The following is a 25,296-nucleotide window of genomic DNA, read 5'->3' on the forward strand; positions in this document are numbered from 1 at the left end:
GGGGGTTGGACTCGATGGCCCTTGTGGTCTCTTCCAACTCTATGATTCTATGATTCTATGATTCTATGATTCTAGAAGAGCTGAGCACATCTCTGAATACCATGGAATTATGAATAATTGCAGGTCAAAGGATGACATTGTGCGCATAGCTCATGTCCAACATTAGCCTGGCATTCAGTTTTAACATATATGGTGATGCTCCATGGATAAATAGGAATGAAAATCTTAGTAGAAGAAATAGTATTGATCTTTTGATAAAATGCTAGAACAAAGACTTTAATCAGCAAACTGAAACAGAAACGGCTGAAGCCTAAATAGTACATATTCAGTGCAAAATTGTTTATCATTTACTAGATCTCTATATTAAAGGGCATAGGTGTTTAGGAAGCATTCCATGCAGGGGAGAAGACCAAAATGACAGTCCTTGAATTAAAGTGCAGTAAAAATTGCAGTGCAGGAATCTTTTCGATTCACATTAATAGGATGGAGCAGTGCTGTATGGGCTTTATCATGTGGGGTTGTATAGTGTTTTATTCTGGTCCGTTTAATTTTACCACCTTATCCTAGCATGGTTACATTTCCTTGTTGCTCAGGCAGCCTCACTGGGAGGCTTTGAACCTCCCATTGTTTCTAAAAATGACACTTTGCAAGATTCACCTGAAGATCTTTCCATTTCCTTTTCACTTTTTTATCCTCTGAGTCATTTTCTGTTTCCAGCAAATCTGTTGCATTTTTATCCCAATTGTTAGCGTCAGTGATGCACACAATCGGTTTCATAGGCAGCTGGCTGGTGGTTGCTGAGAGATCAAGCTGAGCCTGGAAGCAGGTAACAGCAAATCTTTGGGGGGGGGGGTATTTCAGAGTTGTGGTATCTTACTGGGACAGGAGATGCTGGACAACAGATGTCAGCCTATAGCCAGGGTCTGCTCTTCAATTGAGGTAGCATGTAGCCACCCAGGGCACTAGCATTCAAGGGGAGCTGTCCATGGTACTGATTGAGTTGATGTTAGTTCTTTGCTCACAGGGCTGATGGAGGGAGACAAACAGAAACACCACCAAACAATGCAGCTCCATTGTTCAGGCATCTGCAGGGCTCGAGAGGCAAATGTCACTGGTGGACAAAGATAGTTAAGGGGGCCAGAAATGAGAGGGATGTGGGTGGTCTCATGCTCCAGAACTGAGACAGGACTGATAGGTCAGTGTCCTTACTGTTTATCCCAGACTTAAGAGATGAAACAGGAAGCCAGAGAAAGCCAAGACTTGCCCTGACCTCACTCTTTTTGTTCCCATCTTACCTTGAGATGAGCAGGTTCCTTGCCTGGCCATCTCCACAGCAGATGTTGACAAGGAGCTACTGTTGAGTTTGTTGCCACAGGGCTAGACTGCTGTTGGTATGTGGCAGAGAATGGGGAGGCTGGGCAAATCAGAAGCGGGGTTAGGAGTCTCAGGCTCAGTTGAGCTGTTCTTTGCCTTCCCCAGCTGCAAGCATGGGGAAGATGAGGGTGAGAGTTGTGTTTTGTGTCCTATCTGTGTTTATGAGAGTGTACAAGAGGATGTTTGAATGCATAAGGAATCTACTGCTATCTGCTGCAAAAGGAGCTCAGTAACACTGCTGCTTCCGCCACGCATTCACTGTTACATTCACTAGTCTCAGCCTTTTTTCTGTAAAAGGAGCAAATATTTTCTACGTGCTTCATTCATTGACCATATGTTGTAGACTTGACTTGTAGTGTGTGGCTTGGCTCATTTCCTTTCTATTTGCACTGCCTGTAGGCCATTTTCCACTTTCTGATTGTGGCACAGTTGCTGTCATGTTGTGATCTAGGGTTGTCTAATATGATAATGGATGTTATTCTGTCCAATATATAAAGAGTACTCGGGCAAGGAATGTTAGACATACTGGGTAGAATTCAATGTATCACTAAGAGTGCAGGGAACAAGGTCTGCTTGTAGAACTAGACTTTTCCACCCTCATGTACCCCCTAAACTTGTTCTGGGGTTTCCCGCAGCCCTCCCGAGCAAATTTAGGGGGTGCAGGAGGAAAGAGGGGGGGCGGTCCCATTGCATAAGCAGACTTTGTTCCGTGCATGCAACAACTTTGATGGAGTTGGGGGAGGAGTTAGTAGCCAGCAGCAGCTTGTGGGAGCTCTTGACCAGCAGCTCTTGACTAAGTCTTGTAAAAAGGGATGTTTGCAAGGGCATTTAGCAGGGGAGTTTGAAGGAGAGGCCCAGGTTGCTCTCTCACAGTGTACATAGGAGCAAGAGACATGGACCACTGACTAAACCCAAATAGACTAATGGCTCCTCATCTTCCTGGAAAAAAGTGACAACTGGGGTGGCACAGGGTTCTATCCTGAGCCCACTGTTGTTCAACATCTTTATAAATGGGTATGTTTAGCTGAGAAGACATATGATAGCCATCTTCAAATATCTCAAGGGCTGTCAAGAGCAAGCGGGTTTTCCCCTGCTCAGGAAGGTAGGACCCAAACCACGGGTTTCAAGTTACAAGAAAAGAAATTCCAGTTAAACATCAGGAATAACTTTCTGACAGTAAGAGCTGTTTGACAGTGGAACAGACTCCCTTGGAAGGTGGTGGACTCTCCCTCTTTGGAGGTTTTAAAGCAGAGCTTGGATGGCCATGTGTCATGCATGCTTTAGCTGAGACTCCTGCATTGCAGGGGGTTGGACTAGATGACCCTTGGGGTCCCTTCCAACTCTACAACTCTGTGATGCTGTGAAGCCTATTACTCTTAATAAACAAAGAGGATACTTGGACTTTGAAATGGCTTTGCAACTCAGCCCTTGTAAGAACTGTTTCGTGTCCCTGAATTGCCAGTAAGGAAGAAGACGTGGCTCAGTACTATTTTAGATTAAACTGATTCAGAGCAATCAAAGTAGGATCCAGAAGCAGTAGACTAGTAGCTCACCCCTTATAAAGGCCTTTTTCCATCCTTTGTAGCATCATGTCCTGGCATTAGCAGGAGGTCAGAATGGGTGTTTTGTAACTTGAGCTGATTTTACAGCTACAAGGCATATTGCAATCTTGCTATCCTATACAGTAAACACCGTGTTATGATGACAGTGTAGAGTAGCCTGAAGGGAACACGAGCATCAGAGGGCGGCAAAGAGTGATTTTATACATCTTCCTGCAGCGCAACTCAAATTAAACCACACTCCCAAGCTAACACAAAAAAAGCATGGCAGCTGTTGGTTCCCCTGAACGCCTTAATAGCAGACTCACTTCAATGTACACATCTGACCCACTGCCGACCTGTGCAGGAGGAAGTTCAACGTGGTAATGAGTATGTTGCACTTTCACGAATCTCCATTGCTACGGGTCAGTGGTGCCTATTCAAGGAGATGAAGTACCGCACTCAGGGGAGCTGCGTGTTACAAAACAGTGGCATATAAACATAAAAAGTCTAGCAAAGAAACTTCAGAGCTGTCAAACGCTACATGCGGCATCCATCACAGTGAACATCAGGATTTCTGAAAGATCCTGGAGAATCAGGGGTTTGGCGTATGCTTGCTGCTACTTGAGAAACGTCAAGCAAATGGGTGACTTAGAGGGATTGCAGGGAAGTTTCTATTGCCGGGTGAATGCTAGTGGGGAACGTTCATGCCGGTTTTGAGGCGCAGAGGCACGGATCAGGGGCCAGAGCACCAGGAAGCCATCGCAGGAAGCCACCTTTCAAGCACCTCAAAACTATTCTGTCCTTCTAGGGAAAGCACAATCCTGAACACAAATAAATGCATCTTGTACTCAGCAAGTAATAACAAAAGAAGACCTCGCTGGATCACACCAAAAGCTCACCTACTTCAGCATTCTGCTATCACTGTGGCCAATCAGTTATACTTTTTTCTCCAGGTATCAGTTGCTCAAGCATCTATCTTTTACACACTTTATTATCTTTCCCACAGGCTGTCAGTGCATGGCTAGAGAGACATTTGTCCAGCAACACCAGTGATTGGATATGTGCTGAAATGCTGCACTTTGTGATGAGGCTACCATTGCCTGTTGCTTCTTTCTGGGTAGCAGAGTGTTCTTTCTAAGCTAAACATTCATTCCTTACTCACACCATTCCTCACTCGCTATTTATTCATATTAAACCAGTGGCATTAAACACTGGTGGAGTGTAATAAAACTAAGGATAAAGGCAGTTTATAAAGAAAAGATACAGAGTTTATACTTGGAAGTTTAACTGGGGGGATTAAAGGCATCTTATAAGGGAAGAACAAACAGGAATACTTGACACAGAAAGAACATTCATGACTACATAGATCATAAACACACACCTAACATTAAGAGGTGTAACAATCGTCATCTTTACTAATAGCTATTGATAGCCTCATCCACCATTGCAGTTGCCATTAAAGAACCTTTTAATGAGGGTGAAAGAGGAGAGCGCAAAATATGGTCTGAAGCTCAACATCAAAAAAACTAAAATCATGGCCACTGGGCCCATCACCTCCTGGCAAATAGAAGGGGAAGAAATGGAGGCAGTGAGAGATTTTACTTTCTTGGGCTCCTTGATCACTGCAGATGGTGACAGCAGCCACAAAATTAAAAGACGCCTGCTTCTTGGGAGAAAAGCAATGACAAACCTAGACAACATTTTAAAAAGCAGAGACATCACCTTGCCAACAAAGGTCCGTATAGTTAAAGCTATGGTTTTCCCAGTAGTGATGTATGGAAGTGAGAGCTGGACCATAAAGAAGGCTGATCGCCGAAGAATTGATGCTTTTGAATTATGGTGCTGGAAGAGACTCTTGAGAGTCCCATGGACTGCAAGAAGATCAAACGTATCCATTCTTGAGGAAATCAGCCCTGAGTGCTCATTGGAAGGACAGATCCTGAAGCTGAGACTCCAATACTTTGGCCACCTCATGAGAAGAGAAGACTCCCTGGAAAAGACTCTGATGTTGGGAAAGATGGAGGGCACAAGGAGAAGGGGATGACAGAGGACGAGATGGTTGGACAGTGTTCTCGAAGCTACCAGCATGAGTTTGACCAAACTGCGGGAGGCAGTGGAAGACAGGAGTGCCTGGCGTGCTCTGGTCCATGGGGTCATGAAGAGTCGGACACGACTAAACGACTAAACAACAACAAGCGTCATCCACCATTGCAGTGGCCAATCCCCCCTTAAAAAGCCTTCAAGCTGCCACATCTTGTGGGTCAGTTGTCCATTGTCAAGGAGTCTGGAGGGTTCAAAAGATCCAGCTCTCTGGTTTGCTGTTTCAGCATGGAAGAAACAGACCCAAAAGGGGTATATTTGGATTGCCAGGTAGAGATGATGCTGGAAATTTCAGAAACTATTGCCGCCTTGTGTGTAAGCTTTTGTTCTTCTTCAGAGAACCATTTCAGACATTATGTAATGCTCAGGGAGTGTTGGGCTTTGTGAATCCCCCCACTGGGTGCAAAGTGAAAAGCAAATTTATAATTGATGCCAAAGAACAGGCAGCATGAGGGACTGGTGCTTGCTGCATCCTTCACACGGGCATGTGTTTTAGAGCATTTCTAATGCAGGAGACAAGAAAGGATTTTAAAGGGAAGATGAGGGTAGAGATAATATCAAAGGCAAGCAGATAGAGAGCTCTGCAAGGCAACCCTGTGCATGTTTGCTCAGATGAAAGTCCGTCTGCCTTCCATGGGGCTTTTTCAATCGTGTGTTTAGGTTTGCTGTGTAAAGAGAGGGCTGGAAACATGCCGCTGATATGAAGCAAGACCAAACAATTCAGGGCAAGAGTTATATGGCCAAAAACAACATTTGAAATTATGGCGGCAAACTAGTTGTTAAAAGCGTTGAAACATTTCCAAATCAAGGGTTTACATTCAACATGGATCTTAAGAAGAAAAGAAAAGTAATAATATTCTTAGCTGGTTCCTTTCAACTTTCAAAGTGCTGGCTGCGAGGGAGAGGATAAAGGCAAGACAACAACAAATGTCATTACATTATTTTAAACTATAGACTAATTTATGGAATTCACTATGTAGAGCCAATTCAATTTCACTTTGGCCACATTACCCTGTGCTTGGAAGTGCACGGTATTTTCTCAGATCAATTTTCCATCTTTCACAGTTGGACAGTGCTTTGATAACTGTCCGCTTTCTTCCTCCTGCTGTAAAATTCCTATTTGAATAGCAAAATTTGATATCACCTTCCACAGCACAACAGGGAATTTGTAGCTACATTGTCTGGGGACATATAACAGATGACACTGCTGTTTTTAAAAGTGTTGCTGGTCTTTGAAGGGAGAGGTAAAACGAATATTTATATATTAAAAATAACAATGAGGAGGAATAATCAGAAATTCTATGGTAGCAGCTGAATAGGCTCCACCTTAAACAGAGGCGGCTTGGGGTGGTGCAACAAGAATCTCGGTCAATTATCCCTCAGCTTCCTTAACTACGAAGCTAGTGAGAACTGACCAATTAAATATACTGAGTGCATTACATAGGATGTGACTCAGCTTACAGATCTAGATTAGCTGATCCTGACTTCTTCTAGTAAGTATATATGTACAGACACCATAAGAACAAAAGAAAAGCCCTGCTGGATCACACCAAAGGTCAAACTAGTTGAGCAAAAATATTATGATTACTATTACTATTATTTCTATTAAGTTGTGGGTGAACATATCAGACGACACAGCAATTCTTCAAACAGCTCTTGTTTATTCACAGGCCAGAACAGAACTGAACTGAAGGGTTCAGCCAGCCTCCACTAGAACGCAACAGTAACCATTTTCTGTAACTATCCAATCACTGAACGTCACTTTCGATCCCTTATTTGCATATGTGAACCTGAACTATGTACAGTATCCCCCTGCTGGCCCAGGGTGACAACTTCAGTACATAACAATTTCTTACCTACCCTTCACCATGAGGTCACAGGGCAGGCTACAATAATTTGAAAATACAATATTAAAGAGAGTGACCAGCCAGATGTTGCAGGGAAATGAGCACACAGGTCCAGTTGCCAAGAGCTCATGGCCCAACTAGACACCCACTGACAAAAGCCCCCTGGACCTGCTCCTCTTTATCATTGCACCCTGTTTGTTCACCTGCCTTGTGATCCAGCTCATGTGTGAGGGGCCAGCAAGCAAACAAGGGTGGCAGTGAGAAGGAGGAACTGCCACTGCTTGCTTGCTCATTGGCTGTGTCTCTGGTGGTAGCAGTGATGAGGCAGAGGAGTAGCAGCATTGAGGGGGAGACTTTGAGAGTATCTTTCCCAAAGGCCCTGCAGCCCTCAAGTAGAGTATGAAGGCAACTATATGCTGTTTACCAGCATATTGTTAGAGGCCCCCTGAACACGGAGACTCCACTTAGCCATCATGGATAATAGCTAATCTGGCCCACATTAAGTTTTGGGTGGGAAAAATAGTCAAACCCTGACATGTGTGGCAAGTGCAGCTTTTAGAGAATACCACAGGGACCAGAAAATAAAAAGAAGGCGCTTGGGACCATGTTGGTCTCCTGTGACTCTCTAGAATCCCCAAAGCATAATTTGTAGGAAGCACCGTTTTAATCAATGTCATTCTTTCCCCCGATCATGGATGTGCTTTTCTGGCATATTCTACAATTAGATACCCCCAGAGAGAAATGAACGTTTGGGTCATTTTCTTTTCACGGGGGGTTTTGAGCTACTTTCTGTGTTAAGGATTAGAGTCATTTGGACCATTTTGTTTCTAGGGGAGCGGGGGCACTTCTTCTTCTTCCCACAAATCTTTCACACTTCCTTTGCACCTGCCGACAGGCAGCTAGGCCCCGGGGCCACAGGTCTCTCCTCCTCTCAGAGTGTTGCCAGTGAACAGCAGGAAGCAGTTTGACAAGGGCAGCCGTAAAATTAGTGATGTGGTAAAGTTCACGGTTCTGCTCATAAATTTCATTTTCAAAGAGGCGAAGCGTGAGATGAGAGGCCATAAAACTGAAGAGCCCAAGCTAGTGTCTGATTTGAAGCTTCGCTTTTGTGCAGAACTGCAAGCCAGCTCTGTCCACTGGCCAGTTGCCATGGGGACGTGGCAACAAAGGGGAATGGGGATGTTATAGTCCCCAGGTCGGCAGTGCAAGGGAGCAGGATACTCTGCCCGGGGAACTCTTAGCTCTGTCCATCACTGGCACGTACTGAAGCCCGGGGTTTTGTTTTATTCATTCGTTTGTTCACTTCAATGATATAAAGAATTGAAATGTTCCCTTCTGAAGTGAGCGTTGCCTTGGGCTGTTAGTTAAAAACACAATCAATACACGCTAATAGTTCTAGCACCATCCGCTAGAGATGCCTTGTTGAGGCAATTTATAGGAGATGAACATTTTGTTGCTGAAGCGCTGGCCTCATTCCTTCCTCTCTTGTCTGAGGGCCCTCTAACAATGGGGAGTGTGAGGGGCTGCCACACAAACAACGTGGCATACTAAGCTGCCAATGTATTTATTGGCCACCTTAAAATAATAAAAATGTATCCACTGTCCATTTTAAAGTAATTTTTTTATCAAGCCATTCTTTTTAAGCTTAAAGATAGCAGTGATACATATGGTTATTGAGTCAACAGTGTGATGAAAGCTAATGCTATTCTGTGCTGCATCAACAGAAGTAGAGTGTCCAGATCAAGGGAAGTAATAGTACCACCCTCGTCTGCCTTGGCCAGACCAAACCTGGAATACTGTGTCCAATTCTGGGTACCACAGTTTAAGAAGGATGTTGACAAGCTGGGATGTGTGCAGAATAGATCAGTGTTTCCCAACCTTGTGCCTCCAGATGTTTTTGGCCTACAACTCCCATCATCCCTGACTAGCAAGACCAGTGGCAAGGGATGATGGGAATTGTAGGCCAAAAACAGCTGGAGGCACAAGGTTGGGAAACAATGGAATAGATCAACCAAAATGATCAAGGGTCTGGAAACTAAGCCTTATGAGGAACGCTTGAAGGAGCTGGGTATGTTTAGCCTGGAAAAGAGGAGACAGAGAGGAGATATGATAGCCATCACTAAATATCTCAAGGGCTGTCACATGGAAGAGGGAACAAGCTTGTTTTCTCCTGCTCTGGAGGGTAGGACACAAACCAGTGGCTTCAAGTTACAATAAAGGAAATTCCAACTAAACTTCAGGAAGAACTTTCTGACAGTAAGAGCTGTTCAATAGTGGAATGGTCTCCCTCGGGTAGTTGTGGACTCTCCTTCCTTGGAGGTTTTTAAGCAGAGGTTGGGTGGCCATCTGTCATGGATACTTTAGTTGAGATTCCTGTATTGCAGGGGGTTGGACTAGTTAACCCTTGCGGCCCCTTCCAACTCTACAATTCTATGGTTCTATGGTTTTAAGTTAGTTTTACTCTTTTTTGTACTTATTTTTAATGTTTCTTTCTTTAACTTGCTTTGAGTTCACCTTTGAGAAAAAAGGTGACATAATCATTACCATCTTTAATGTGTCCTCTTCCACGTTGCAGGAATTGTGATTTGAGTTGGTGGGAGGGGGTTGTTCAGGGGGCTGTGAATATCTGTGACTGAAAGGTTTTGTTCCTTAGCTATTCAGATCAGCAGCTGTGTTCCTTCTCTCATGACCACCTTGGCATGCTGAAGAACAGATTGTCATATCCTTGTTTGCTTACTCAGTTAATACATGAGGTTATGGCAGCAGAACTGTGAATAAGTCTATGAGTATTTATCTATGAATGGGTTTGGTAGAGAATTGGTTTCAGAGACTGACAGATGCTACGTAGCAAAGTATATTTTCTACTATCCCATTCTCAGTTGGTGAAAGCCTATTCAAGCTTTTGATTTTGCAAGGAATTCTTTATTTGCTCAAAGACTTGCACACTCACTTTGTTTATACTGAGGTTGGCTCAGTAAGAAGTATAACTCTCTTCCTCTCCCTCTCCCTCTCCCTCTCCTTCTGGTTTTGACAGAGAAAGCCCTTTCTAAGTAACTCTGATTATCCTTTGAAACACTGAGGTAGAAGGTTTTACTTGCCAGCGTCAGTAATTTGCAGCATGATATGAGTCACTTCTGAAGAGTGACCTGTGCCATCTGCAAAGGTTTTCAGAATCAATGTAGTGCATTGATATTTCTCTGAAAATTATACCAGTTTGAAAAATTGCAAATTACTACGCAGCTTCCACTTAAGTGCTTCTATTTACAGTGCTGTTTATTTGCTTACATTGTATGCTGCAAAAGTATGTGTGAAAAGAAACTGTGCTAATCACACATCATAAGTATTACCTGTGGGTGAAAGCTGTCGTAAATGCACCCCCTTTTTTGTCCACCCCTCCTGTTTTGTGGGTGCCAATTATATTTGATCCCTCGTAGCTGCTATGCAAATTCGTTAGACGAGCAGCAACAGTATTATGACACATAACAATAAAAATATGAAAACGCTTATTTGATTGCAGGTTTAATGGCTATTCATAAAACCCATGTTTGTGCAAGAGAAACTATGAGGGTAAGAGAACAAATTGGTGCCTTTTTGCCCTAGAATAACCCAGTGCTCGCATTCACGGAATCTACATATCAATTGAAAGTTTTTTCAGCAATTACTATGATTTCAGAGTGACTAATAAGATATCAAATTTAAGCTTTCAACACATAGGTTTAGAGAGAAAAATAGCAGTCTGGCCAGTTTATTCACAAAAAGAGAATAAGTCAACAAAAGGGAGGAAAGGAAGACAACACAGTCTGCAATCTCTACATTTCATAGCTTCATCTTTCATTTAATCCCTCCCTTAGCTGCTAAAATGCTATGAAATATGTACGAGCATTATATTAGTGTTATTGTTGCTTTTATTGTTATGATTATTGTGCTTTAAAATTGTCAGCATGCACAGTGTAGGGACAGATGGTAATAGGTCCTGTTATTGGGAACGGGTTCAACAGAGAAGAGAATAGGCATTATTGTCAAAGTTTGGATCAGCCGATAGACTGTGCCTGGTATGAATGTTCTGTGAGTGTGGGAATGTGAGAGACATGAAGGGGGAATGATCACTCTGAAGGAATCATTAGGGACCAAGCCCTGCCCTGTGGCACTCCCTGCCACTAGAGGTCCACCAAGAACCACCCCTGCCTTCTTTTAGATGTCTTCTGAAAGCTGTCTTGTTTTCTTTCCCACCACCTAATTATCTACTGATGCTTTACAGTATTGCTCTTTTTCATTATGTTTTTTTTATGGCTACTTCTATTGACCTTATTAAATTTTGCATGTTGTACACCACCGTGATATATCTTATGAAATAGCATTCTGATCATTAAATAAACAAAATGTTTCATACAAACCCCTCCCCACCATCCATGCATTTACATGGGCTTCCAATAACACCCTCTTAATCTTGTGCCATGGGAGGAAGGAAATGGCAAGACAAAGGTGGCCAGCACCATTATGAAGCCAACCCTGTTTCAACAATTAAAAAAAATAGTGTCCTATCATATCGTATCATATCATACACACAGCTCACCTTACAGTATCATAGAATTGTAAAGTTGGAAGGGACCCTAAGGGTCAACTAATCCAAATCCCTGTAATGCAGGAATCTCAGCTAAAGCATCCGTGGCAGATGGCCATCCAACCTCTGCTTAAAAACCTCCAAAGAAGGAGAGTCCATAAGTTTCTGAGGAGACTGTTCCACTGTTGAATAGCTCTTACTGCCAGAAAGTTTGTTTCTGGTGTTTATTTGGAATCTCCTTTCTTGTAACTTGAAGCCATTGGTTCAAGTCCTACCCTCCAGAGCAGGAGAAAACAAGCTTGCTCCATCTTCCATGTGACAGCCCTTGAGATATTCGAAGATGGCTATCATATCTCCTCTTGGTCCCCTCTTTCCCAGGCTAAACATACCCAGCTCCTTCAACCGTTCCTCATAAGGCTTGGCTTCTAGACCCTTGATCAGCGATGCTTTGACCTCTGTTGTCTTTATTGCATAGTATTTGCAGCTTACAGTAGCCTCTGGGTCAGGGCAGCTGTGGCTGTTCAGATTTTGTTGAAATCCAGGTCCCATCAAGAAGAAGAAGAAGAGTTTGGATTTGATATCCCGCCTTTCACTCCCCTTCAGGAGTCTCAAAGCGGCTAACAATCTCCTTTCCCTTCCTCCCCCACAACAAACACTCTGTGAGGTGAGTGGGGCTGAGAGACTTCAGAGAAGTGTGACTAGCCCAAGGTCACCCAGCAGCTGCATGTGGAGGAGCGGAGACGTGAACCCGGTTCACCAGATTACAAGACTACTGCTCTTAACCACTACACCATGCTGGCTCTCTTAACTGCAGCCAGCATGGCAAGTGATCAGGAATGGTAGAAGCTGAAGTCAGAAGCAACAGCTGGGGGTCACTTGTCCGCCCCCCCCCCCATATGGTGTATGCTTTCTGCTGGGTTTCCAGTGACCCTCTTTTTAGGTTGCCCAAATGCAAGGTCACTCTGTACTTTTTAGGCCTGTTTAATAACAGTCATTTTCTGAACATCCTTGTTTCTTCACTGCAGATCACAACCATTTATATCATTTGGGCCAGACAAAGAGAGAGAGAAGCCATTAATTCTGCCGGGCTGGGTACCTGCACTTCCTGTTTTATTTGCTTTCCAGCAGACAACATTCTGTTTTGCTGTTTCCTTGGCATTCGTAGGTGTTCTTTTTTCTCTCTCCAGATAATATAAATTATTTGGCTTCACTGGGAGCATTTGGAGGATTTCCATCAAAACCTTTTATCCAGCACCATGAGAAACAAAACATTCGGGAGGAACAGAGATTAACCGACCAAAATGGGTTGTTTCCCCCTCCCAACCCCAGCTGTCAGTGTGACCTGAAATGAAAATTGTAACAAAAAAATGTCAGCTCAGGTTGTGAACAGAACATTTTATCTAGTTCTTACATTTAATATCCTGCCTTTGCTCCATGGAGCCCATGGCCACATAGGCAAGCGTCAAAGATGGCTTTGTATCCACCAAACCTTGCTTAGCTTCCAAAATATTGACATCCCGGCTGCCTTCAGACCATGTCAAAGTACTTGCTCTTTTGTTTGTTTGCTAACGTAATATAATAATAATAATTTATTATTTAAACCCTGCACATCTGGCTGGGCTTCCCCAGTCACTCTGAGCAGCTTTCAACAAAATATTAAAATACAGTAATGCATCAAACATTAAAAGCTTCCTTAAACAGGGCTGCCTTCAGATGTCTTCTAAAAGTCTGGTAGTTGTTGTTCTCTTTGACATCTGGTGGGAGGGCGTTCCACAGGGCAGGTGCCACTACCGAGAAGGCCCTCTGTGAGAGTTTCTTCCCAGTGTGAATGCTAGCTTCAAAAAAGGGATCCCCCCCCCCCGAGGACCAGGGCAGGAGAGGAAAGAGTCACATGTTCTCTCCATGCCTGCTCTGCTCCCATTAAAGATCAGCCTCAGTCATCCCCACTGAAACAAATTTCATTTAAAAAACAACCCTACAAAAACACACTTCCAGAGATAATGCAGACAACTCCCCATTTATGCGGGAGTTACGTTCCACGGCACCACACGTTTAAGTGAACGCATATATATTAGGAAAACCATTGAAAAAGCCTGCATACACCCTCTAAACCTCTTTTGAAGCCTTTGAAAATCCCTTTAAAAAACCAAAACTCCACCAAACTCCACCACAACCACTCTCTCCAAACCTCCTTTGTCAATCTCCAACTCTCCACAGGCCTCAAAGGTTGGTGCAAAAGCTCCTGGGATCGCAGAGGCTCGTGGGATTGCTAGATTCTGTTTCCGTGCCATTTTTAGGCTTTTTGTGGCTGTCCCCACCCCCCTTTTCATGTCGCTTCTGGGTTTGTGGTGATGCACGGTTGTGGTCGCACGTGCCTGGAATTCATGTAAATGGGGAGTTGCCTGTACTACTAGATACCACCGTTCATATGTTAAGTGGTGCTGGAAACTGTAACTCTGAGGGGTAAAGTTCTTTGAGGGAAAGAATGTGCATTGAATGTGCTTTAAAAGGATAGTGTGTACAGAGTGCTGGGCATTGTTTTGTGTGCAAATGGTACCTCACTTGCATTCACCTTTCACAATAAGATGTGAATGGCAGATTACAGTGGTGCTCAGAAGGGTTGAAAGGGATGCAGTGACTTAGGTGTCCCCATGCTGTGGCTTGGCATTGCTCCTCAGCTCCTTCCACCTGGCCCGGTTCTATACTGGCACTGATTCCCCTGTGCTGGAGTGCAGATTAAAATGGCAGGTACATATTATGCTGTGTCTAAAAATCAGCCTTGGCTGGTTTTCAACAGCAAGTGCATTGGGGGGCTTCAGCAGCAATCTCTCCAGAGTGTCAAATGTTTATTGGCAGTCCGGCATGCAGCACTTGGGAAGTACCACAAAGCATGTTAAGATTATCACGTTTCACATGTGCTGGTGGTTCCACCTTGCTTTCTTTTTAAGGCACCCACCTACACACTATATATTGTTGTGCTGTAGGAGTGAATTTGGAAGAGTGATCTGAGAGAAGAGTGAGGCGCGACTTGACAAATAGGTTTGGAAAGGGAAGATCAGGCAGCTGCGCTTCCAAGTCTCGAATGCAGCTAGAGTTTGCCCAGTGAAGGGCTTTTAAGAATGACAGGGCCAGCTTAGTCAATTCAACATTTTCATAGGCAGCCGGAGTGGAGCTAATATGATCAGTGTGGCTCAAAACAGAGAGCCAAGCACGCTGCTTGTTTCTGAGAGAGCTGAGAGCGCTAGAAAAACCTGCTGAGTGAAATTACAATAATCAAGCCAAGACTTGCGGCCACGTGGGCCTCTGTTGCTCTTACAAGGTCACTGCAAGATGCTGTAAATAAGGGCAAAGCCTATGCAAACTGTGCAACGGGGGAAAGCCAAACAGTCTCCTATCTTGTCCTCTGAATGCCCGAGACGCAGAGGAAGGAAGAATGAAAAAGTATCCAAAGTGATGAAGGGAGCATCCCTCAACTCCTCCTCCTAGGAATCTAAAAGAGTTCACACTTCAAACACCATGGGTGTTTGCCACTTTTAAATGGGTGTTTGTCAGTGCTATTTTTCTAGAAAAAGAGGACACAAACTCCTCCCACATTTTCTTAGAATGGCAATGGCGCCCACCTGAGGGGTGCCAGAACTGAGTTCCGGTGAGCTCCGGCTGAAGAAGAAAAAAGCCCTGATGTTTACTGTGATGGACACTTAAAGGCACTATGAAGTGTGAAGGGGAGATGCATTTCTATTAAAAAACATGGCAGGCATCATGAAACTGTGGCCAGTATCCTCTCCCCAGTGCATATAGCCCACGTGTTTATATAGACAAATTTCCTTTTCCCCCCACACTCCAGTGTTGAGTATGAGGCACAGAATCCCGCAAGGATTTTTTTGGCGGGAGGAGCCAAGGAACATTTTCTTGCCATTTGCCTCACTTTTGTTGCATATATATATATTTAAAATCCCCTCATATAAAATCTCAGGACAGTGTACAAGATTTATAAAAAAAAGATAAAATGCCATTTAAACAAAAAAAATTCCCCTTGCAATGAATTGATTGCTTGGGGGGTGGAGGTGGAATTACCGTATATTCTGAGGAAGCTTCCTCTGGAGTCAGTCCTCCCTCTGCTCCTGTTTCCTTAGAGGATATGGGCCCTGGGGCAATGTGGAAAAGTGCTTAGCTCCTCTCCTTCTTCCCTCAGAAATAACTCTGGGTGGGTGAGTGGGGGTGATGGTGGTAGACTGGTCTCAAAAGACCACACAGTATAGGAGTGGGGTGTTCAGCCTCCTTTCACATCTGAAGCAATCAAGGCTGAGGAAAAGGAAGAAATTATTCCACTCCTTCTGTTGGCCAAACAGGAATTGAGCTGTCCTTGCTTCCCCCTCAGCCAACACAGTTCCTCCACCTGTGGGCTACCTTCTCTCCTCAGTAGGATGAGGAAGGCAAAGCTCCTTCTGAGGGGGTCACCATGTGGGTTCTCACTGATGACAAAAGCTGTTTTTTCCAGCGGTTTGTTATTAGGCAAGGGAATCTCCATCATTCCATAGCCACTCGTTTCCTGCCTTCTCCTCTGTAGGCCCCTAGGATGTTCACAAATGGACATAACACTTCACAAACATACTGAGTGAGGCGATATGTGAAGCAGGCCAGAGAATCTGGGGCATTCCACCTGTCTGGAACCACCTGTCCCTTCACCAATTAATAAACTATTCACATATATTGAAACTGCACTATAGCATGTGTTGTAAAGGTAAAGGGACCCCTGACTGTTAGATCCAGTCACGGACGACTCTGGGGTTGCGGCGCTCATCTCGCTTTATTGGCTGAGGGAGCTTCCGGGTCATGTGGCCAGCATAACTAAGCTGCTTCTGGCGAACCAGAGCAGCGCATGGAAATGCCGTTTACCTTCCTGCTGGAGTGGTACCTATTTATCTACTTGCACTTTGGCGTGCTTTCAAACTGCTAGGTTGGCAGGAGCAGGGACAGAGCAATGGAAGCTCACCCCGTTGCAGGGATTCGAACCCCTGACCTTCCGATCAGCAAGTCCTAGGCTCAGTGGTTTAGACCACAGCGCCACCTGCGTCCCATAGCATGTGTTGAGTGCTAAACAAGAGCTACAAAAGTTCTGTTTGATTGGATGATTTGCCTTCCTGGTCTGGATCTCTTGTGAATAAATTGCCCGTGTCTGAATGCTGGGCTTCCCTTAGGAGACACTTGGTTGAGCAGCTTAAGTGGACACCCTACATAGTGCTTTGTGGCTGCCAAAACGTATCTCTGGATATGCCATTCCACCTATCAACTGAGTAAAAGGTGGTTTTATTACACAATTGCAATTCACCCAAGTTACAGCTGCTGAAATGCTATTTTCCATGTAGCTACTGAAGCTACAGGTGCCTCGTCCTCTTTTGCATCTGGTTTTGGTGTGTCATTTCCTTAGGCTGCAGTTATTAGGCTCAATTTCATGCACACCTACGCCTATCTAACTTCCTGTCCAGCAGGGGGCAGTGGTGACATAAATATAATTGCTGGTACATTATATCAACTAGCCAAACACCTGGGGTTATTCCAATTTATACCAGTCACTAGGGACCAGCTGAAATGATTTATTGTGTTCTGTGGTCATCTTTCATCCTACACCCTCCAGCTTTAACTTCCTAGCAGAGTGTGTCTGATAGCAGGCTCTTTTTAAACTTTTTTGCCAGTTTGTGGATTAATCTGAATAGTTAAGCTTGCATTTCCTAATTCCAGTTTATAGATAATGAAACTGCATTACTATTTTGCACTCTGTAGCTAGTAAGAAGGGCTTGCTGACCTAGATAATAAAATAAGTCCATTCCCTCTGCAACCCACATGTTTCTGAGGAACTGAGAAGATGGAGAAGGCAATAGCACGGCTTCCTTGATGGTGTTGTCACATTTTGGGATATTACAAAGTTTCTTACGGTTTATCGGTTCTCATCCATATTGGTACAATTTTGGTACGAGAGTCTACTAGTGAATAGTAGAAATTGATGAATGTCAGGATCTAGCTAATATCTAGAATATAGAAGGGAAGATTCCAGTCCAGTGGAAAGCACAAGCTAAGCTCCCTTTCCTCACCTGGGACAGAGGCACACAACACAACAAAAGGTGTTGATGACCCACATCAGAGAGGATGCCTTGGGCCTGGGCAGACAGAGATTGCCAAAGTGATGGGGAATGGGCAGGCTGTGCTCACAGGAAAAATGTGCCTTAAAAAACCCCAAAACTAAGCTTTGGATAAGGCCGCTCCCCTTCTCCAGGGGCGCAGCATTGCTGGTGGACCTCCGGGACCTCCCAGTGACCCGGGAGTGGGCGGATGGATGCTGCCCATGTCATTAGGGCTCCCAGCCGCATCACACACATCCCCGCACCCTCTTTTTATGTGTTGCTTGACTTTGGCCTTGCTATGGGCTAATGTTGGTCGCCTTATTGTTGGGGCCAGGTAGGAATTTTTCCACTTGGCAAATTGGCGCCACCCATTTGGTGTTTGCCTACCTTGTAGCAATCGTCACAACTCTGTAAGGTTGGGCATTGGGTAAGCCTTGTTATGGGAGGGGAGGTTGTTGCCTCCGCCTGCCCCTCCATGCTAAGGGTATCCTGTTAAAGAGATCCAAGGGTGTGGTTGACCCCATCGGTGACCCTTGGGGAGCTCTTAATCAATGTATATCATAGGGCTCCCCCTATCGGTGGTTGACCCTTTGAGACTTCCTGCAGACGGGCAGGAGAGTCAGGATATAGTCTGGCTTCACCCAAATACCTAAGCCAAACCATTCACATCTGTAACCAATAAAGTTGTGGCCTAATTTATCCCATTAACCCAACATACTCGTGCCTGTGTGTTTATTTCTGAGGGGAACTGCTGGGTCCGGGGCCTCGCCAAGCAAGAGAGGGATGGGGAGGAGTTGTTTGGAGCAGACAACAAGGACAGAACCATCTTGGCAGGATGGCTGAAGGGAGGCTGGGAAAGATGCTTTAGACTCCAGTGCTGCACTGCTGTGGGGAACAAGCCTCTCTTGAGATCTGGACTCCCTCCATCTAAACTCAGGTGTGTATATGTGAATAGATCATATTTCTTAAAGCTACGGCAGTCCCTTCTGCGTCTTGATTCTCAAAGGAACACAAACCTTGGGTGAGCGCCCGGAAAACACACACCCCACTCAGAATCTTGTCATTGCTCAGCAGAGACTGGGGGTTGCCACTCCACTTTTGTAACAATATGCAGAGTGGGAGAGACATTAAGCAGAATACTTCTTCCCTGGATTCCATATGACATTGTTCTATGGTCAGGCTGCATTTGCAATAAGAGGCTTGTTTAGTGTTATTAATTAGCACTTTGCGGAGAGCAATTATGTCAGAAAGAAGACAAAAGTAGATTAATAAAATGCAGATAGTCATCTGAATGCTGTGTTCGAAGCTAATCAGGCATTCGGTCTAAAAGGATTCATTTGAAAACGGGGGGGCGGGGCAGGCCTGGGAGATGGGAGCACACGTCTCTTGCCTGAGTAGGAGTGAATGAAATTGTTTATGGAGGGGATGAGTAAATTGGACATGAGAGAGGATATACAAAGTGATAAATGGTGTGGTAAAGAGAAGGTAAATTAGACTCCCCAGTAATACAGAACAAGGGAACATTCAGTACATTTGCAAGACAATGCTTAAAACTGATGAAACAACCTTTCATGCATTGTTATGAACAAGGATCTTTGCATCAAGCCCAAGTTAAATTCTGTCGCTGGAGCTTTTTGTTCTGCTGTCCCTCCAGACTCGATAATATTGTTACTGAATTATGTGGAACCCAAGATGCTTTCGATCCTGCCATTACTGAATTGGATGCACAGTCCAATATATTTTCTGCTCTCTCAACAATTTTGACGTTCAGCATGCTGCAATAACTTGTATTGGAAATCCAGCAGGTACGGTACATGACTGTGAAAGCTCAGTCAGTGCGAGGCTGAGCAGAAGCGATGCACCCAAGAGCCCTTTTTGCACAGGACACAATCCCTGCTGAGAGAACCCATTTTTTTTTTCCAATAAGTTTTTATTAAGGTTTTCCATTAAAAACACCAAAATATATCCATATACATATCACAAAATTTGTCTTATTTGGACCTCCCACCACTTCTCTGACAATCTTTCGTAGTTCAAATCTTATCTACACATTCCTTTGTTTCAATATTCCCATTGTATTGTATATTTCTGTTCTTATTTACCTACTGGTCATATTTCCTTATATTTTCACAAAGCTTCTTTAAAACCCACTAGCGTTGTTCCCTCCTCACATGTGTTTTCCAAATACTCCGTAAATTTCCCCCAGTCTTCAAAAAATCTATGATCTTTTTGATATCTGATTTTTCCAGTTAATTTGTCCAGTTCTGCGTAGTCTGTTAATTTTGACCTCCATTCTTCTAAATTCGGAACCTCTTCTTGTTTCCACCTTTGAGCTATCAATGTCCTTGCTGCGGTGATTGCATACTGAAATAGTTTCCTATCTTTCCTACTTATATCCATTCTTGTTATCCCCAGCAGAAAGGTTTCTGGTTTCTTAACGAAACTGTATTTTAACATTTTCTTTAGCTCAATATGTATCATCTCCCAGAACCCCCTTACTTTCCTGCAATCCCACCACATATGCATAAATGTTCCTTCTTTCTCCCTGCATCTCCAACATTTATTAGAAATTTTGTACATTTTTGCTAGTTTTGCTGGTGTCATATACCACCTGTATACCATCTTCATTGTATTTTCTTTTAGTGTAACACATGCCGTAAACTTCAGATTTTCATTCCAGATTTTTTGCCAATCATCTAAATCTATGTTATAGCCTAGATCTTTGGCCCACTGAATCATAACTACTTTTACTTCCTCATCCATTGTGTGCCATTCCAATAGAATTTTGTACATTTTCGAAATTATTTTACAGTCATTATTCACAATTTCTGATTGGAATTTTGAGTCCTTTTCTTTGTAACCTTTTTCTTTCTCTTCCTTTTTAAACATTTCATTTATTTGTCGGTAATGTAGCCAATCATAGACATGTTCCTTTACTTGTTCGTATGGTTTTAACCTCCACTTTCCCCCTTCCTTCACCACCAAATCTGCATAGGTAATCCAATCACTTCTCATATTAGTTTTCTTAACGCCTATGACTTCTAGTGGGGATAACCAATGTGGAACTCCGGTTTCTAGTATGTTTTTGTATCTGTCCCATACTTCCAGTAACGATTTACGAAAGATATGGTTTCCAAATGATTTATAACCTTCCTTCTTTTCTTTCCAAAGATGCGCGTGCCATCCAAACCTAGTATCGAATCCTTCCAAATCAAGGAGCTTTGTATTTTTTAATTTTATCCATTCTTTTAGCCAGCAAAGGCATGCTGCTTCGTAATATAACTTCAAATCTGGCAGGGCAAAGCCTCCCCTTTCTTTTGCGTCTGTTAGTAATTTATGCTTAATTCTCGGCTTTTTGCCCTGCCAGATATATCTAGAAATCATTCTTTGCCAGTCTTTGAAAATCGCCACTCCTTTTAATATTGGTATCATCTGGAAGAGAAACAGCATCTTCGGTAGCACTGACATCTTGATCATTGAAATTCTTCCCCAAAGGGATAGTTTTAACCTATTCCATATTTCCAAATCTTTCTTAATTCCCTTCCAGACCATCACATAATTATTTTGGAACAGATCAATGTTCTTTGGGGTTAACCATATTCCCAAGTATTTCACTTTTTTTGCAATTTCTATACCCGTTTTTTGTTGCAATACTTCCATAGTTGTTTTTTCCATATTCTTAGCTATAATTTTGGTTTTTTTCCTATTTATGATGAACCCAGCCACCTCTCCAAATTTTTCAATTTCTTCCAGTATCTCTGTTGCGGTCTCCAACGGTTCCTCCGCCATCAAAACTAAATCGTCGGCAAAGGCTTTAACTTTGTATTGATTTTGGCCTACTGCCACACCCTTTATGCTGTCCTTTTTCCTAATTGAATCCAGTAACACCTCAAGAACCATGATGAATAGAAGTGGTGACAATGGACAACCCTGCCTAGTACCTTTGGAGATCTTTATTTCTTCCGAGATCACATTGTTTACTATTAACTTTGCTTTTTGCTCCGTGTATATTGCCTTTATCCCGTTGAGAAAGTTATTCCCCATATCCCTCTGTTCAATATTTCCTAACATAAAATCCCATGATACGTTGTCAAACGCTTTTTCAGCGTCCACGAACATCAGCATTGCTTGCTTCTCATTCCTGGCAGTCAGATATTCTAGAATATTTATAACATTTCTTACATTATCTCTCATCTGCCTACCAGGAAGGAAGCCTGCCTGATCTTCATGGATAATTTCTTGTAAAACCTTTTTAAGTCTTTCTGCAATTATTCCGGCGAAGATTTTATAGTCCGTGTTTAATAATGAAATTGGTCGGTAATTCTTTACTTGGGTTAAATCCGCATCTTCTTTCGGGATAAGAGTTATAAATGCTTCCTTCCACGTTCCTGGGATTTCTCTCTCCTTTAATATGCTATTCATAACCTCTCTCAATGGTAACGACAGGGTTGTTTCCAATTCTTTGTAATATCTTGCTGTGAACCCATCTGGTCCTGGGGCTTTTCCATTTTTCATTTTCTTTATCGCCACCTTTATTTCTGCTAAATCGATTGGGGTGTTCAGCCTTTCTTGTGCTTCTGTCGGGATCTTTTGTACCTCTTTCTCTTTTAAGTATCTCTCTATCTTCCTCCTGTTATTCTTCTCTTTTCTTTTATACAGCTGTCTGTAAAAATCCAAGAATCCTTTCCTAATATCTTTGGGATTAGTTATCTCTTCTCCTCCCACTTCAATTTTGTTAATTGTATTTTGCTCTTTCCTTTTCTTGGTCTGCCAGGCAAGCCATTTTCCTGATTTGTTTGCAAATTCGAAGTTCTTTTGTTTCAATTTTTTGATATTCCATTCCACCTCTTTGTTGATCATCATTGCGAATTGAGATTGAAGAACCTTAATGCTTTGCTTAATTCTTTCATTATTTGGTTTCTTAATTAACCTTTGTTCATTTTCCATGATTTGTCTTAAAATTCCTTTCTTTTCTTTTTCTCTATTTTTCTTTTTAAGCGAATTCTGCTGTATGAAGAAACCCCTCATTACCGCCTTGCTTGCATCCCAGACTGTACACATTTTCGTTCCTTTGTTGCAGTTATCTTCAAAATATTCTTTCAGTTTCTTCTGTGCCTCCTGTATGACCCTTTGGTCGTCCAGAAGATAATCGTTTATTCTCCATCTGAATGTCCTTTCTTCGAAGCCTTTAAGTTCCAGTTTGATAGGACTATGATCTGAGATAACTCTCGGTTGAATTTCCACTTGTAGGATTCTTGGCGTTAATTCGTTTGAGATCCAAATTTGATCGATTCTCGACATTGACTTATTCGGTTCTGAATAGAAGGTAAACTGCTTTTCTAAGGGGTGTCTTAGTCTCCAGATGTCTACTAAATTACAATTTTTGGCCATTTCAAAGAAAGTTTTTGGTAATTTCCCTTCTTTCGATCCATTATTTCTCAATCTATCCATTTCTGATGACACCACCCCATTCATATCCCCCATCAAAATTATCTTCTGATCCGCGTACTCCAACAGCTTTTCCTCCAGATTCTTAAAAAAGTCAGTTTTGTTTCCATTAGGTGCATAGATTCCGACTATTATTATTTTCTCGCCTTGCCATATAATTTGAATTGCAATAATTCTTCCTTCCTCATCCTTAAAAATTTGCTGGACTTCAATCTTACTCTTTACATATAGTATCACACCCCTCTTTTTCTCTTTGTCTGAGGATATGAATTCATTTCCAAGTCTCTTATTAATCAGAATTCTTCTGTGTCTCTTTGCAACATGTGTCTCCTGCATACAAATTATATCTAAGTTCTTCCTTTTTAGAGCTTGTTCCACATTATTTCGTTTCTTCTTTTCATTCAGTCCATTCACATTCCAATTCCAAATATTTAGAGCCATAATGTTTCCAATTAGTCAATTTGATCCAAAACCTTTCCTAAGCTATTACAATTTTTCTTCCTCTTCCTCCTCTTCCTCCTCTTCCTCCTCCTCCTCATCCAGTTGTCTTCCGTTTTCCGTCTTTTCATCCCCACCTCCTGTAGCTCCCCTCACTTCTTCCTCTTCTTCTGCTGTCAGTTCCTTGTATTTTCTCTGGAACTTGCCTATTTCCCCTGGGCTGGTCAGTCGATGTCTCTTGTTCTTATAGAAGAAGGAGATCCCCTCCGGGAATTCCCATTTAAATTCTATGCTATTCTTTTTAAGCATTTGTACCAGTAGTTTGTAGGGGTCCCTCCTCTTCAACAGTCTGATTGGAATATCTTTAAATATAATTATATAGCAACCATCAATAGACAGTCTCTTTTCCCTATTTTTTTGCAGAACCAGGTTTCTCATATCTCTGTCTTTGAATGTTATCAGACAGTCTCCAGGGTATTTCTTTGCTTTAGTCGTTCTTACCTTCATTCTGAAGGCATTCTGTATTGTGTTTGCCACTTCCATTTCTTGGAGCTCCAACCATTGAGCCAATTCCGTAATTAATTTCTGTCTAATATTCTCATTATGAATTTCTGGTATCCCTCTCATCCTTAAGTTCACTTCCCGTTGTCGAAGTTCGTTCATGGAGATGGCATCCCACATTTCTTCCTGCGATTTGTTAATTTCCAAAAACCCCGCCCTGAATTTGTCCTCTTCCCGTTTCATTTCCCTCATTTCTGTTTTAGTCTTTTTCATTCCTTCTTCTAATGCGTGGGTTCTCTTTGACACTTCTTTGATTTGTCCTTTCAGTTCGTTTACCGTCTCATCCATTTTCTTATCCAATTTCCCAATCTTTGCATCCATTTGTTCCATTTTTGTTTCTAAATTCTTTTCGCTCTGCCTAATTTCGCCAAACATTTTTAATATTTCAGATTTAAAATCTGAGTCCTGTTTCGAACCCTTTCTTTCTCCCGGAGTTCCCCCCTCCCCACTTTTTTTCTGAGTGTGCGACATTTCAGTTTAATTAAGTTTAAATCCCTTTCCCGACTCAGCCCAAATATTTATCCCACCTTTAGTAATAACAAGCAAAGAAAGAGAGGAGGCAGGAAAGGATTATCAAATAGTCTTCCCCTAATGCAGTCTCAGCTGTCCCTTAAGTACAGAATATTTTGGGGCTGCTTTTAGTCCTAATATAATTGAATTTAACAGTCAGTCTCTATGAACAATGACCCTTCTTCTTGCCACCAATTACCATTTGTGAGTCAGCTGAGAGAACCCATTTGTGGTCAGCTCACGTGTGTCTGTGTTGCAGTGTGTATCCATCACATGTGGTGCATGAAATACAGTTTCCAAAGTTTAAATGCAGAAGGGGTAGCAAAGGCGGTGCCCTACACATGTTGTGGACTCTCAGACCCTCCTAGCATGGCTACTGGTCAGGGATAATAGGAGCTGTAGTCCACAAAAACTGGGGGGGGCACCTCCTTTGCCACCCCTGATGTACAGGAAACCAGACATGTCTGCAGCAGCCCTTAGTACAGTAAGCCCACAACTTACGTTCATTTAAATTGTGTGCATTCAGCTTTACGCGCATGGTTAATAAATAAATAAATAATGGAAAGGGGATGGAGTTCTAGGGAAAATGACATTAGCAATCTCACTTGCCATTGAACCCAATGTATTTTGACTATATGTGATTTTGGCTTTAGTGGTGTTGTAGCGATTTGTTTGGGATGCAGGTGGCGCTGTGGGTTAAACCACAGAGCCTAGGACTTGCCGATCAGAAGGTCAGTGGTTCGAATCCCCACGATGGGGTGAGCTTCCGTTGCTCGGTCCCTGCTCCTGCCAACCTA

At 42.9% G+C, this 25,296-nt stretch overlaps 1 protein-coding gene across 1 annotated transcript in view; it reads left to right on the plus strand.

Annotated features, from left to right (window-relative positions):
* The first annotated feature begins 769 nt into the window (after window positions 1-769).
* SYNDIG1L (synapse differentiation inducing 1 like) overlaps window positions 770-25,296 on the plus strand; it is a 93,683-nt gene continuing 69,156 nt past the window's right edge. Inside the window, exon 1 of the mRNA XM_077925611.1 lies at window positions 770-826. The gene's annotated coding sequence lies outside the window, so the exon portion shown is untranslated. The remainder of the gene's footprint in view (window positions 827-25,296) is intronic.

The sequence above is a fragment of the Podarcis muralis genome, chromosome 1, assembly GCF_964188315.1.
Source record: "Podarcis muralis chromosome 1, rPodMur119.hap1.1, whole genome shotgun sequence".
In the NCBI taxonomy this organism is placed as follows: Eukaryota; Metazoa; Chordata; class Lepidosauria; order Squamata; family Lacertidae; genus Podarcis; species Podarcis muralis.